The sequence below is a fragment of the Argiope bruennichi genome, chromosome 3, assembly GCF_947563725.1.
Source record: "Argiope bruennichi chromosome 3, qqArgBrue1.1, whole genome shotgun sequence".
Classification (NCBI taxonomy): Eukaryota; Metazoa; Arthropoda; class Arachnida; order Araneae; family Araneidae; genus Argiope; species Argiope bruennichi.
Window position 1 is genome coordinate 24,071,703 of NC_079153.1, and position 17,485 is coordinate 24,089,187.

The following is a 17,485-nucleotide window of genomic DNA, read 5'->3' on the forward strand; positions in this document are numbered from 1 at the left end:
TTAATTGGTTGATACTTGTGTTTCATAGAATCTTTAAGGGTTGATACAATGGCTCAAAGGTCTCAATTCATTGCGAATATTCTTGAATTATTTCATAAAGGAATGAGAAAAAAAAATTAAATTCTCCAACAATAAAATTAACTCCTGAAGCACATGCAAATAGATTGTAAGTGCATACCAATAAATTAAAAACTTTGATTCAACTTTTTATTTGATCCCTTTAGGCTGAGTTATGTATTTGGTTCGGCGTATATTCCACAATACGCTAGAATATACTTAAAATCAGAAATTGCCAAACGCTAGCAAACAAAGGTTAATGATTTCTGGACTTAGACTGATGGCACACACACACACACACACACACACACACACACACACACACACACACACACACACACACACACACACACACACACACACATGTTTCTGGTGTATTTTCTACTTTTCCCAAACATTCTCAATAAGGTTCGGATCTGGACTTTACTATGGTCAAGATGGACGTTGGATGTTTCAGAATCATGTTCTCAGAACTATTGGTAAACAGCTCCTGCAAAGTGGATCATTGTATTATCATTCATAAGAGACCCATCATAATCACCAGCTGGAATGGAATTATGTGCTGGTGAAAATTCATCAGCGCAGAATGGATTTGATTGGGAAGGAGTTTTAAGCAATCGCCCTACTTTCACATATCCAAGTAGGATGCTGTAGGTCAAATGGTCTGTCCTGCCAATACACGCGCGAACGCCTTCATTTTTATTATAAGTAGAGATTTTGAAAGACCAAAAAATTGCTGCTGCACTCTTGATCTACGTTTATGATAAAAGTAAATAGAAATTAGAATATTTATTCATATAAAATGATAACATCGTTATTTTGGATTAAATGTCAAGTTTATATATATAAAAGTAAGTTACTTAGTAAAATGTGTTATTTTTAAAATATGTTCGTTTTGTTACTATTTAATGAATGCAGAAAATCTTCACTGAACTTCTTAATTTATAAGAAATTCACCAATACTTTCAGAATTCATTTTTTTTTCTTAATCTTTTTTCAAAGTAGCATAGTTTTTTTGTCTTTTTTTGTTTTAATAATTCTTTAGATCAGAATCTGTTTTGGTCGAACTTGCAATGGCTGAATCATGCATGAGATTCTGGATGAATCATCGGTTTGTCAGTTACAATGAAGGCAGAAAATCATCATTAATAAAAAAATATATATATTCTTAATAAAGGGAACAAAATCTGTAGCATTCAATCGTTCCTTGAAATTATTTGGACAGATTCAATAAACTAGTTTAGCCACATTCATATAGGATTACCCATTCTTACTTAATGCTAATATCCAGTTTTTCATTGCCTGGTTGTAACAAGTTCTAGATAGGTTCTGGAATTCTCATGTTTAATAATTCTGAGAATGTGTGAAATAATTCTCAGTTATAACAATAATCGAATTCATCCTTAATAACGGATGAATTCGATTATTGTTATGACTCATGCTAATCATACTTTTTTTTTTTTTTTTTTGGCATTCCAATCTTATTAATAGCTGCGTCAGTTTTGTATTTGTCAAAGAGCAAAAGTGCAAACGTTTTATTAGTTGGAAAACTATAATCGATAAAGTGCTTAAATAATTGGAAAAAAAAAGCTGTCTTGTGTAAAATAATCCAAATATCGAAAAGTAATCTAAAACTTAGAAAAGTTATCTCGGAAACTTTGGAAAGTAAGAAATGGATAGTAGATTTCTTCAATCTAAAGATTACACTACTTAGAATTTAGAATCGTACTTCAAGTTATAGATTTCAGTATACTTAACATGCAGAAATATTGTAATTAATCTTTCTTTCAAGAGAAAAATTTCACAGACAGAAAAATGAAAACAGAAAACTTATTTAGGGACCCATATATTAAGTTTTCCTATCATTAGAATTGTATTTGGAATGTTTATTTCTTGCTATAAACCATATGATCAAAAGTGAAATAGAGATTGCATATACAAATTACATCTTATTCACAATTTGAGAAAAGGATTTTGGATTAAAAAGTCTCTACTTTCTTCTAATATGAAAATGAATATGAAATATGAAAAATTGTTCCTCTGGCGTGGTCAAAAGAGCAGCAACACATCATGATTGTCAAAAGTACAACATGGTACACATTCCATTTAAACTTCTGAAATTCATTTTTGATTAAGAATAGAAAAATCAGAGTTTATTCAAAATAAACTTTTCCCCCTGTAATATAATTCACTAACAACACTCATTAATTGTATAAAAATATTATTATATTATATATAATACATTGTTATAAATTTCGGAATGGAACGTCTTTTCCTATTTTTCATGGATTCCTATAGAAAAAAAAATGTTTTGCTTAACGAGTGTTTTGCATTACAAGAATGATTCCGGAACGAATTATGGTCGTTAAGCCAGTTTCCACTGTAAATGAGCTGGACGCTGGCGTCCTGGCGTAGGGATAGCGCGTCTTCCCCGTGATCTGGGCGTCCAGGCTTCGAGTTTCGGTTCGGGCATGGTTGTTCTTCATCTGTTCTATCTGTAAGATGTGTGAATGTGTCCCCCTGTAAAAAGGGGTTGTTCAAGCGAATGCGATGCGTGAGTATCTAAGACGTACTCTTGACCCTAGTTGGCGCTACTAAAACAAGAGACGCTCCCTTGGCTTAAAATCGCTGACTTCGTCAGCGAGCTTGTCTATGGCAAGTGCCATTATAAACAACAACAACATGAGCTGGACAATGATGGGTTTGAGCCCTAACATGTTTGGGATTTGATTCTATTAGGATGGCGCATATACACAATAGAACGAGTATAAGGCTATAAGCTAATGCAGCTTCAAAATACTGTCTCAGTTGGACGCTTAAAAATATTTTTTAGGGAGAATCATGGGTACAATTTAGTTTGAACGGCGACCGAAAAACGCCAAAAATTTCGCCAAATTGTAAAAATATACTCAAGTGAATTATTATTTATTATGAAAAAATTTTGGACATGCTACATAGTTTGACGATTGAAATCTTCAAATTGATGCTTTTTGGTCGCCGTTAAAACCGACAAATACCGAATAATGAATATTAAGTTGTTCATAAGAGATTTAGTTGAAAGTAAACGTTACCAATAATTTTGACTAACTACTTTGTAAACAAATAAAGTAAACATTTCATGCACAGACGATATAGTTAAATATAAATGTAAAATTGTAAAGGGGATTTGCTTCTTCTCGCTCAACCCTGATGTTCTCCGATATTGTTCCTGATGTTCGTCAGTTCTAGTTAGCAAAATTTTAAACTTCATTTGCCATTTATTCAATGTTGGAAGCTTATTCTCTCCATAATTACAATGTATATTTGCTGACTGACTTATTTCCGAATCGAAACTCAAAGCTCCGTAATGAAAATATTCTTTGTTCATTTCGCCAATATCGAAATATTGATCAATTTTTTAAAATTTTCCGCCAACATAGCAGATTTGCGATCAGTTTTTCTTTTCCAATTGCCAGATTCTCGCTCGGTCTCTCTTTCTCTTTTTCTTTCTTCATCTGATATCGCTGGACGCTCCATTTCTATTTAAAAAATAATGCAGACTTAACACGTGTATTGTTTAGGTATTCAGACTATTGCTAGACGAGAGACGGACAATTTCCGTTCCTTGAACTTGAAAGAAGTAAGGTATTGGGATTTATAGCATCAATGGCTGCTATCCCCTATTTCCAGATGTAGAGAAAAAAAAAGTTTTATCAATAAATACAAGAGAGCGTTCACACACACACAAACAAATTGAATTTCAATCCGTTCTTGTTCCGTTTCTTGAAATAGGTGAACAAACAAACCGGAAAGCTATTCATCCGTGTTGCCACTAACGGTGTATCTAAAAGTAGAATCAACAAATAATATTGTTTTAAACTCAGTTGCTCTTAATTTTGTGCTAATCAAAGCTTTACTTTAAAGCTTTTTAACATCATTTCGCCATTATTATTACTTACTATCTAATATATAAAAATCTCATGTCACGGTGTTTGAGTTCGAACTCCTCCGAAACGGCTCGACCGATTTTCATGAAATTTTTTTATGTGTATTTGGTAGGTATGAGAATAGGTCGTAAAGTATATTTCACAACGCTAGGTAATTAGGGTGTTCCTATCCACGCTCATCGTACACTGAGGAGATCAACGCGTGCTTGAAATCATCGCCACTGTGACGCAATGTTGAAAAAGTCCAGCTAAAAATAAACACACGCGTCCAAATGCTACGAGATCCACACATTTCGGATTGACACATTTTCGGACCAATTGTTAGATATTGGCGATGGAAAAGTTGCTGTCTATGAAAATACTGGATGCATAAAATTGCTCACTCATTTCTGCACTATCGTTGATTCTCAAAATGCTCTCATTGACCGCATATTTCCCAATGTACGCACACAATACATAAATCATGCGTGGCTGGCAGAAAGAGCCATTTTGGCAGCAAAAAAGGTGGACGTCGACGATTTAAACTTCACGATACAGCAGTCGTTGCCAGGCGACTTGGTATCATACAAATTGATCGATACAGTTTGCGATGCTAACGAAGCTGTAAATTATCCAACAGTTTTTGAACTCACTGGATTTGCCAGGCATGTCACTACACCTTCTACGAACTGAAAGTTCGATCTCCGGTTATTTTACTTCGGAATTTGAACCCACCATGGCTGTGCAATGGCACACGATTGGTCATTAAAAAATTGATGAAAAACCTTATCGAAGTCACCATATTGAATGGCAAATTCCAAGACGAAAATGTTTTGCTGCCACGAGTTCCAATGATTCTCACAGACGTGCCAATTGAATTCAAACGCGCTCAATTTCCAATTAGATCGGCATTCTCAATGACAATCAATAAGTCGCAAGGCCATACAATGTCTGTTTGCGGCTTACATTTGGGCATACCATGTTTTTCACACGTGGCAAACTATCGTGCTTATTTGTGTTGGCTAAAGACGGACTGAGAAAAAATACCCTACACTCAATTGCTCTTCGAAATGAATATTGATTTTCTTTATTTCATTTTTATACTTTAGGACAAAAAATTTATTACTTTTTTCATTTTACGTTTAACTTTTAAGAGATCAAACAATGTATATGTTCGTCACGTTAATGAAATACATTGTATTGAGAAAATGAATGGTTGGTGTTTTTTAGTTTTTATCGGCGATCATCGTCTGCAGTGCTCCATTCCTCTTTCTGTCATAGATCCAATCCCTACACATTTACAATACATTCGTTAACAACCAAAATATTCAATAGAAATAATTTATAAGACAGAACAACGTTTGCCGGGTCAGCTAGTAACTTAATAATAATTTTCATTAAATATTTCAAACAATACTGGCACAATAAACCTCAAATGCCATGAGTCAGATGACTCGCTATCTACCAATCACAAAGCGAATAAAATGCAATTTTTACATAACATTTTTTTACATAATATTTATATATATATATATATAGCCTATCCTTAGGAATGTCGATCTACACATCCCAAAAATTCCGGACCTCAGCGACTTTAATGGATAGTCACCAATTCTAATAAAAGAGTCATTTAAGTATCATTTTATTTTGCAATTTTTTTTCCATCTTTTACTGTAACATTGCATCCACATTGTTGAAAGCAACAATGGGTCGTGAAATTCGACATAAGGACGGAGGAGCTGCTCCGGTAATGAAAGTGCTCTCTCTTTTTTTAAGAGACAAGATCTCTCGAAACAGAGATATATTTTTAGGCAATATATTTTTTTATTATTTCTATTATTATTTTCAGCTTTTAACATTCCAGTTAAATCTCGTGTCATCTGTTAACAAAAGCGGAGAAATACCACTGCAGCGTTTGCAGTCGGGGGGGGGGGGGGATGTCACCCGTATGCTTCTTGTCAAACGGGCGCCGTGGACGGGGAAAGGGGCCTCAACCACCATAACAATGCTGAATTAAAAAAAAAAAAAAAGAAAGAAAAAGAAAAAAGAGAGGAGGTGGGAGAAGAAAGAAACGGCACGGTCCTCTGCACTGAACTCGAGGATGATAGCGTTTCAGTGTATATAAGAGAGCTATAAAAGATATGGAAACTAAGAATTAAATAAAACGTCTTTTACGTATCTCTTATTTCTTAAGAAAAGGAGGGGGACAATTTTTTTTTCTGCTTACCAATGCTTGAATCTTGCACTGAAACTTTTTTATACCAAATGTTTTTTGAAATGAAAATATTTTTATGCCTAATATATTTAATGTAAAAAATATCTCCAATAGTCCAGTATATTGAGTGCTAATGTATATATAGTATTATTAAAAAATCTTAATCTTCTGGAATTGCATTTTTGGTAAAATGAGAATAAGATTGGCACCGAACACTATTTTACTCTCACAACTTATCAAAACCTTACTCAACTTATCGAATAACCGAATGTACTTAATCGATTTTTAGAAAGTTTAAAGACTATTTTTTCTCTAAATTATAAATAATTTAGAATAAGAATGATGCAAAATTTAGACAAATAAGAGAAATGATTTGATACTATTCTTATTCTTAAGAATATTGATACTATTCTTATTCTTAAGAACTAACTTAAAGAAACATCCTTTTTATATATGGAATCACCATTTTACTTAATCCCCCCCTCCCCTTTTTATGCCTGAGAACGTCTTTTCCGATTAGAGGTTCTAAACTTCATTAAATTTTTGATAGAAAATGATGATGATGGAAAAAAAAAATTAAGAGGATATATAAAAAAAAGAAACATGAGATAGTAGTGGTGTAACAAGGAGCAGTGGCGTTTCTGGACTAATATTTTTTCTCTTCCCACTTATCATATTTTATTGTTTGACAAAGGATTCTAAAACCCTCGCGCTTTTGCGCATGTCTTAGAATGGGTTTAATTCGTCAAAATAGGGGTGAGAGGAAAGATGAAATGAGAGGATGTTTAATAAAGTAAACTCAGATTGGGGCACCTCGAAATGAGGATGAGATGCTTCCGGCATGGTGGTTGGATCTCGTCACCCTGGAGGGTACACAAATAGGTGGGGGATCTGACTCCTCCCATCGATGACAGGACGTACTTCCTTCGGGGAGGGTTGTACCGTGGCCGGTGATAGCCCTTAGGCCCTTAGTTCCCGCCAGTGTTACTGTTGCGCGGTCCGGTCATTCAGCCTTATGGTTTAAATCCGTGTGCCTTCGTGGCGGGTCGGAGAGTCAGTTGGTTGACTTACTATTGAACTGAATAAATATCATTCAGAAACGACACGGTACTCGCATACGCATGAAAAAAAAAAAAAAAAAAGAAAGAACGAAAAAGTATTTAATTGGGTGAAAATCAAGGTTGAAGAAAAGCACTCATCCTTTTGCGTCTCCCCCCTTAATGAGATAGAATCGTCGGAAGGTGGCCATCTCGGGATATTGAAACGAACATTACTTTAAAAAATACAAACACTAATGTTTTGTCTTGGTAATGTTCTTTAAGATTGGCAACCATAGCATCCGTACTCCTTTGCCACCCAATCGAACGCCACTGGATGAGAGCGTGGCAGTTTTGATGTTGCCCTTGCCATCGGACCATAGTTCAAAAGATTTTAAATAATGTATACATTCTAGAATAATATCAGTAAAATGTATGAGTTTTCCCCTTTTTTTTATCGTTATTTTGTGAAATCATTTTCCACAAAAGAAAAGGATAGTTTAAGACTGCTGTGTAAAAGTACGGGCGGTTTCCAATGCTTTTTCCTGTATGCTCGAACCCTGCATTAGTATCCCAGCTGAGAGGAAAAAATTATCTTAAACGAGCTCCATTAAAAAAATGTACTAATGTTCCAAAATAACAACTGCTCTAATTACATAGTAATTACATAGTAAACTCCCATATTCGAATCTCATTTATTTTGGTGTGGTGGAATCAGTCGGCACCCTGGCCTAACGACCCGACTTTTCTAATGATGCATTCAGAATCCATAAAAAAACTTTTAACAACGCATCCGAAGGTGTGTCCTCAAAAACTCTAACTACAACTTACTTTTGTCGTTACTTTCTCTCATTGGAAAAATAAATTCTGTCTTAAGAATAATTTTTAAAACATAATTTTATGAGAGTAGTAAAAATTATAATTTTTTTTGGTTTACTTATTCTTTATTTTTTATTCTTTAATTTATAATTACTTTTTATGAATATTATGGAATTTTGGAGCCATATTTTTTTCTAAAATTCATAATTAGGTGGCGCCACTAGTACGGAACCAAAATTTGACGAAATTAATAGATAAACTGATAATCAAGTCCTGAAAATATTATAATAGTGCATTGTCATCGAGGATACATGATTGCATAACATATCAGAACTCAATCACGTTGAGAAATGAGTGAAATATTAATTGCGAAATTTCATCTTTAAAAGTATGAAATAAGTCAAATTAAATAACATATTGTAATAAAATATCGAGTCTTTTAATGTGTTTGTATTTTAATGTATATGAACTATTTGTATTGTTTTATTTTTAATCATTATTATTTTTTTTTGCAAGATTTTATTCATTTTGAACTTGTTTCACATTTTTTATTTTTATTATATTTGGTTAGATTTTGTAATCGAATTTCCAATTATTTTTTAAAAACATTAAAGTTTTGAAATTTTTTGATGTTATGCTTTCCAAAAGCCAATACAAAATTTTAATATTTTTAGATGCTAATTATCAATTAATTAATTAAATTTTGACTACATACACTAACTCCATCTGATGGTAAATTTGAAAAAAAATTGGTTACAGAATTCTATAATATTTATAATAATCAATCACCAGATATTTTAAAGGCTAAAATGCGAAACGCTTTTGAAATCAGGATTTTATTAATGTTTAAAAATAAGAAAATATTCAAATTTCATTAAAAATATGTAGATATAAATAAAATAATAAGAGGATGGGAAGTTGAAAACAATATAATAAGGGAATTAAGCTATAAATGCCATGAATATGACACAAAAAAAATGAAAATACCTGAAAATTCTTTGAAAATAAAAACATTCTGTTCATTCTCGGATTCTGAAACCTTCCGAGCTTTTGCGCATGCGTCATTAGGCATTCATTTCATCAAAAAACGGGTGAGAGGGAATTTGAAAAGAGGGTATGTTTACATTTAGCAATCGAGTGAACTCAGATAATACTTGGAATTAGGAGGTGTAACAATAGATAATCTTTCTGCGTACCATCCCTTAGCGAAGTGTAGTGTCGAAAAGTGGTCTTGAGATTTTGAAACGAAGAGTATATAGAGATGAATGTTTATCTGTACATATTTTATTCGAATTCTACCATTTCGTCCGTTCTTGATAAAACTGGGCACATGGGCTCTTCAAGACAAAAACAGGGGCACTAAAAATTCCAAAGGTTAGTTAAAACATAAATTTATTAAAAATTAAGCAAATTTTTCGGTATTTTAATGTTTTCTCTTTTGAATCATCCTTATGGAAATATTATCTCACAAAAATGATTTTCATGCTATTTTAAAATTTAGATAATTATCTTTTTATTGATGAATTTCATTTCCTTATAATTTTTCTCTAATTTTAATAAATACTTCTAATTGAATTTGATAACAATCTATACAAATGTGTTTATTGTTATGATGAATTTAAAATAAATTTCATTTTTTTATCAAACCATTCAATCGCATGTTTTTATCAGACTTAAAATTGAAATAAAAAACTGCTTACTTTGGACAATAAGTCTGATATAGAATTTTCATTTCCGTTTTTATTTTGTAATGAATACGCTTTCAAATTTGTACGCACAGCAATTTGTAATAGACAGAACCCATTAAAATCATATTTTTAAATTACATCAAAGAAAAAAAAAAGAAAATTTTGCATAAATGCATTTTATTTGAAATGTTAAAATCTAATTTAAACTTAATTAATTTCCTAATTTTCAGTTTAATTTAGCCCATATCAACTTCATTTTAAAATATTCTCTTATTTTCTGATCCCATTACACTTTTTCTATTTAATTAACTGAACACGAGTTCTAAAATTGCTGAATCGGCTAAAAGCCGACACATTTCCACACTTCGATAAATAATGAAGGGATGAAATATTGCTGATATAAACAAATTCTTTTAAAAGATCCCTATGATTCCCTTGCCTGTGGTCGACGCGCGTAGGAAATCCCTATTAAAATCTCACAATATATATTCGCAGGGATAAAATTTTCATTATCTTTTCCTCATTTCGTTTTGTGTCGCTCTGTTTTGTGCTCGTCGCTTCTGCTTGTACAAAAAAAAAAAAAAAAAAAAAAAAAAAAAAAAAAAAATCATGCTTTTTGGGATGGAAATAAAACGAAGTTAAAAAAAATCGAAAGTGTCTTCTCTTTCTTCAGCCACGACTCTTCTTCAAAATTTATGCTTATATATGTGTGTGTGTCCGTGTAATGATATCTCATAATCTAATTTAAATCGTAATTAAATTCCTATTTTCATAGTAGCCCATTTTATTTTGAAATTTTATCTTATTCCCAGATCTAGACGCCCCCCTTCTTTTATATTTATTTATTTCTAATATGCGCTCTAACAAATTGATGACTGGGTAATTCTCAGGCTGCAAGCGACGGTATTAAACTCCTTTACACACACACGCACGCGCACACACACACACACGCACACACATACACATACACACACACATACACACACACATACACACACACACACATACACACACACACACATACACACACACACACACACACATTCACAGATACATACACACACACATTTAGTCTAGTAAAATGGCAACCTAACTACTAGATCTTCATTATATCCAATAGGAATTCTGAATAGAAATCCATGCATATCAAATTAGGTGATCGTGGTGATTAAGGAATCCGTCCTCTCCGAAAGATGCATTAAGGAGCTTATTAAAATCTAAGTAATTTTTGCTGTTCCCGTTCAAGTGAACTGGAGCTCCATCGCGTATGAATGAAATTCATGCGCAACATGGCGGATTCCCGACTAAGTGGGTAGACTTTTGTAGGACCACTAGACTGAGAGGGAGTCGCACACTTTAGTTTCTTAAATATTAGATGAAGAAGCATGTAAAAAATACGAATTCTATAAATTATGAAATATTAGAATGATATTAACATTTTATTAAATGTGTCTAGCTTTTACTTGTTTCATTACGTTCACTTAGTTATTAGATTATTTATAAGTATCGAGTGTCTACTACAATAATATAGTGTACAAAAGTGACTGTCGGGTATTCAAAGTAATAAATAATTCATTCTAAATAATTCTTTTGGCGGTCATATTAAACAAATAAAAATAAACACATTTTCATAAAGTTAAGTAAATGATTAAACCTAAATTAAACATTAACATATTGAAAATGCGTTGTAATGCAAATGCAATGAAAAACTAAATTGACTGATTCGTTGAAGGAAGAGTCTGATAATGTGTACATCCAATGTCCACAATGTATAATAAATCCGTCACTAGGGCACGAAGAAACATTGATAAGAAGTTTCGACTAGATATCTTGTTGAAAGATGACTGATATGTAATCGTTCAATTAATAAAGTATAAAGTATAGTCTTACTTAGTTGTTTTACAGCATACCAGTTCAAAAATTACTCTCTCATTAGTTGACCCACGAATTGCAAATTCATGCAACGATGGATTCTCCTTGAGATGAATAAGCAAAATAACAACTAATGTCAGTTGATAATTTTCAGCTTCTATCTAAGCAGCGCCTTCTACAACACCAATGCCCAATTTCCACATACATCTTCAATTTCAAATCTGCATCTTTCCATTCCTTTCTTTATATTTTTGCTAGGTATTTTAGCGACCATCTATGCATCGTATGTGTATAGATATTTTTAAAAGAAAATCGAATCCTAAGGCCAAAGCATTCTAACTCAATAACGTTTTAGGCTTGATATGCCTTTTTTATTTTCTCGTACGCGAAGTATAGAGAAAGTATTGTATTCGTCAAAAAATTCGAAATCGAGATTTTGATGAATCACCACCTTTCAGACCTTCCTGAGTTCGAAAAACCCCTTTTTTTGGAAAATGTCCGTCTGTCTATAAGTAAAAAAAAAAAAAAAAAGCACTCTGAGCTAGACAGATGAAATTTGGTATACTGTCTTCATACCACATTTGTAGATTTCCGTCAAATTTTGTGCAAAATTCATTCATAGGAAGTCTGTCTGTCAGACTGCTGAATATAAGTTAACCCAATAATTACAAAAAGAAGAGAGTGTATTTTGTAGACACTTATCAAATTTTGAGTTGAATGTAACAAGAAGTTGACCATCTGTCGGTCTGTACTTTCAGAAGCATGTTAACGCGAACTTTAAAAACGCAATGACTTAATATATAAAATTTTGTATGTGATTGTGTCGCTATCATTGAAATTCTGTGAAAATTTTTGGTTCCAATCGGCTGGAAAAAACGCGTTTAAAACAGAATCTCGATTTTTATACCGCATGCCTGGGTTTAATTTCAAAGAAAATCACCAAGGAGACATTCAGTAAAAATGTTAAATTCAAGCCAAAAATGAATACTTCGTAACTATTGTAAGTCAGTATCATGTAAGGAGTTCACTGGGATAATACCTTTAATAGAGTGTATGCTAGAAGGTTTTGAGGAGATCTGTCCCACTGGTTTTAAATTATTAAGTACTGTAAAAATAATTTTTATGAAATTATATGCATCAAAATTATTGAGGAAAAATGTTAAAATTTGGATTCATTTTTAATTAAAAATTAGATAAAAAGTTTTAGAAAATAGTGAGATCTTTTTTATCTGAGTCTGGTTTGGTTATATTAACGCCCTGTTGTAAAGCAACATTAGGGTTATTTTAGGACGGACCCCGTCATTTTGAACCGCGGTCAGATGACGAGGACGACACCTGAGCTGGCACCCCATCTCCACGCTACATCACACCAGCGGGAGGACGTTTGGCATGACGGATTTAACGCGCAACAGACCCCCTTACACGACGGTTCTTCGGTGGAGATGGGTCTCGAACCTGAAACCCTACGGCTCACGAGCCGAGACCTTACCACCAGGCTACCGCCCCCCCCTTTTTTTTTTATCCGAGAAGCAACTGCGTGTTTACTTTCTTAAACTACGCTAGGCGATCTGTCTTATAGAGATTTCAGTGGAGTTTTTCATCACAGATATCGTATGAGGCTAATTACTGATAATGTTCCAGTTAATAAACATTATTATATTTAAAAAAAAACCCAGTAGGAGTGGTAGGAGTGGTCTCTCTAAAGCTTTCTTGCATATACTATAATTAAGGTGTTATCCCAGATAACATCTTGCATAGTGTATAACACTTACGAAATATAAACTTCTGACTTGAATTTAGCATTTTTACTGAATCTATTGTTTCATGCTTGGCGAGTTATTTGGCGAATATGTATTTTAGTTGCGTTTTTCCAAACCGATTGAAATAAAAATTTGACAGAAAATTGCATTTGTTGTCGCAAAATCATATATCATATTTGATTAAGTCATTAGGACTTTGAGATATCGCGTTTACACATATCTAATACGACAGACGGCCAATTAAATTTGGTTCAAAATTCGATAGATGTCTAGACTATAGATGTTTGTCTGTGTCTAGTCTATAGATCTGTTCAGACAGACTTGGTCTGAACAGATTTTGCTCAAAATTTGATAGAAATCTGCAAATTTGGTCTAAAGAGAGTATACCAAATTTCAGAAATCTAGATCAAAACATTTTCGAGTTATCCTTGTCACAGAAAGACAGATGGACATTTTCCAGAAATGTGTTTTCTGAATTCAGGGAGATCTAAAACGTGGAGATCAAAATCTCGAGTTCATATTTTTTTTATCGTTACAATACTTTCTCTATATTACGTATACGAACCTATTCAATTTTGTAATTTTTGTAATTGTGCAATTTTGTAATTAGGATACAACAAAGAAAATTCGTACTTTTGGGAACTACATCTCCTTTATATCGGTGAAACAGTGCAATTTAATCTAGTTTCCTATAATCGGAAATAGCCTGTATTCCTGTTTTTTTCCCCTTACCGCAAGAAATTTTTTAGATTGCATTAAAAGCTTTACAAACTTCATCAAAAGTTAATCCTAGCTATCATTTGAAAATAAAGAAAGTCACTGAGAGATAAGAAATAAGATTCCCCCCCCGCCCCATGACTTTATATGTGTAAAGTGAAAGTTTCTATTTTTCCCAACGTTCATTAAAAAAAATAAATCCTGTCGGGTGATTGGAAAACGAAGAAAATTCCGTTTGTTTGAAGATAAAAGGGAAAAAAAATTCTGTCTCGGTCTGGCATTTCCTCTTCTTATTTCATAAGGGGTGGTGCTTTGATGGTGAAAGCAGAGTGATGGGCAGTGCAACAGCGGGATGTTACATGCATGAGCTAAAAAGTAGTCTAAGCTAGAAGTAGAAATCTTTTTTCAGTCCATAGTTTCTAAACCAGAAATTCCCAAACTGTGGGGCGCGTTTCATTGCTGCATCACAAGTCAATTTTCGGTGGGTTGTAAACGAGAATCTTGAATGTATATGCATTTCCACAACTTGCGGAAATGTGATGTGGGCTTTAAATCTTTATCAAGCAGCATGAAAGAAACGCAATAAAAAAAGCGCAATACATAAATAAGCGACTCGTGTCGAATGTCAAAAAAATGGAGAAACCAAACACGTGTCTTTAATGGACCGATTTTTTAAAGCGATGCATATGTCACGTCGCTTGTTACCTCAATCTGTAGCTTCACTTAAGAAGCTATATTTTTCATGCAGTACCTCAAATCCCCGTTCATCTAATCAGAAACTTTTTTTTTTTTTTTACCATAGACCTGATTTTGAAGTGATTTGTAATTATTTGAGTAAAGATTTTACTGAAAAAAAAACAAAAAAACTTGGCTGCTCAATTTTTTTTTAGACATGATTTTCACTTGACATGTCTTTTCAGCGTTAGACAATTAAAGCTACAGAAATTAGATTGAGAGCTATCGGGGAAAACCAGAAATCTGAGCAACTTAGAAGCTAAAATGAAAGTATTTTATAACTAAATGGCTGGATAAAAACAACAGCAATAACAGTGATAAACATGAAGTCATTTATATCATAGATACAGAACATGCAGGGATTGAATGAGCTTGGATCTCTCTAATTCCAATATTGAGACATTTTCAACATGCACGCTGTCCAAATACTTTGAATAAATGAAGTATCAAATATTTATCAAATACTTAATTAATAATAATATTAAAGTATCAAATAGTATACTTTGTATTTTAATGAAAAAAAAAATGTTTACAAATGTAATGTGATGATAGACCTGGATGATATATAAATTTCACTTTTTGCATTGCTAAGCAGATACTTCAAATCAGATATATGCGCACCCAATATAGTATCCATCTAACCGTTGCGTTTTTTAATTATCGTTTTCACATGCACGTCAGAGAGACGGACACACTTTTAATGAATTTTGACCAAAATTTGACATTTATTAATATTTTTTTATGTTTAAAATCACGATCTAAATCTCTTCCTATAAGCTTGTTGCTAGTGTTTTGGGTTATCGCATTCCAAGATAGAGAACAGACATAATTCAAAAAAAAAAAAAAAAAAAAAAAAAAATTAGATGTAGTGATGTCGAAGACGTAGAATATGTCAATATGGAGATCGAATTTGAAATGTATTACTTGTGATCACAAAATTTTAATTTAAATTTTGATGATAACGATTCCGTATGCAAAGCAGTAACGAAATTTGACTGTATAAAGTCACAGAATAGAAAAAAAAAAAAAGATGTCCTCAAAGCTTTCAAGTCACAAGGTGAGCGCTTCTGGTACTTGTTCGAAATGCCGCAACTGATAAGAAAAAATTATAACAACAACAAAAAAAAAAGTCTTAAGCTGATATTGCATTATAAGTTGCCTTTTTCAGAATGAATTACAGTTGATTCGATATTGGGTAGTAAATTATCGTTGGCGTCCCCCCCCCCAAAGTGGCTTTGCCAGCGTAAATGGCATCTGGAACAAAGCATTATTTTTTTCGCTTCTTCATGGTATTTTGTTTTAAAAAGGGACATTAAAACACTTTGTCTTCACTCCCCCCACCAGCACTAATATCCCTTACCTATCGGTCGCTACGCCTCTATATATTATGCAAACTCAGTGAATTCGAATCACTTGGAATAGTGGTTGAATTTCTAATTGTGTAACTACATCTAATTTTTTTCCTCTTTTATGCAGCGTGCTTCCACAATCCAGAGTGGGTCGGTGACTTCTAGCGTCTGTTCGCTGCTTATGGGGGAGGTGGGAGGGGGGAAGGCACAGTCCCAAAGCTTTATTTCCATTGTTCAATTCGGCTAGACACACGAACCAGAACGTGAGGGACGATTCGGCGCCCGAGTGTTTGCGATGGGTGGCAACGCACCCCCTAGCGAATTGCCCCTCCCCATGTACAATACCGAAAACTATTAACCCAGGATAGTAGTGTCGCCCGGCTTGCAGCACCGTGTGCTCCTTGGAGCGTGAATAAATGGACGCCCGTTATTAGGGGGCAGATAAGGAAGGGGGATAAGAGAAAATTGTGGGAAAGCCACTTCCTTATAATCTGGAGCGTCGTTATCCTGTACGCTGGCCACCATCATAATTTGTTAGGTTCTAATGTGAAATCAATGAATCATCGTGAAAATTAATTGGGTAGATGCAAGGAAAAAACAAGAAACGTTTTCACCATAATAATAATCGTAGAAACATAGCTTTATTTGCGTTCTAGCTGTCTTTGGCGACTAGCACGTTCCTCGGAGATACTTGTAGTGTTATTTTAAATGAAATCTATCTTGCATAGTTTAATATTTAATATCTGGAATACTGACCTTCAGTCGGCAGTTTTTATTTATTGAGTTATTTTTTGTAAAAATATTGTTTTTTCGGTGAAAATATTTAGATACGAATCACATACTGATTACATATGAATATTTGCCAATCTTACCTACATATGATCTGATCATTGTAATAAAAAAATCATGACTGCATTTAGTTTAACTTGTTATTCGAAACAATTTGCTATATAACAGTATTCATTTTACAGTTTATCTATCGTTACTTATATTTTTGAACTTACACTCGGTTTTACAATGGTGAAATCGGGTCAGAGACTATGTGGAGGAGCAGACAGAAGAAAGCTCTAATAGTTACTTATAATTTTTTTTTTTTTTGTATGTGTAGAATCGCTTTTTTTTTCCAAGAAAGCCACCTATATAGATAAACTGAAAAAAGCAAAAATATTAAATATAAATATATAAGTAAAAAAAAAAAAAAAGATTCGAAACTAGGGCCCGCAACACACGAGCATTCATGTTGTTCTTACCATTATACAGCACTGCCCTTACTGTATGCAGAAGCTGAATATACTTATTCCACTTTATAATTTTGTGTGTATGTGTGTGTG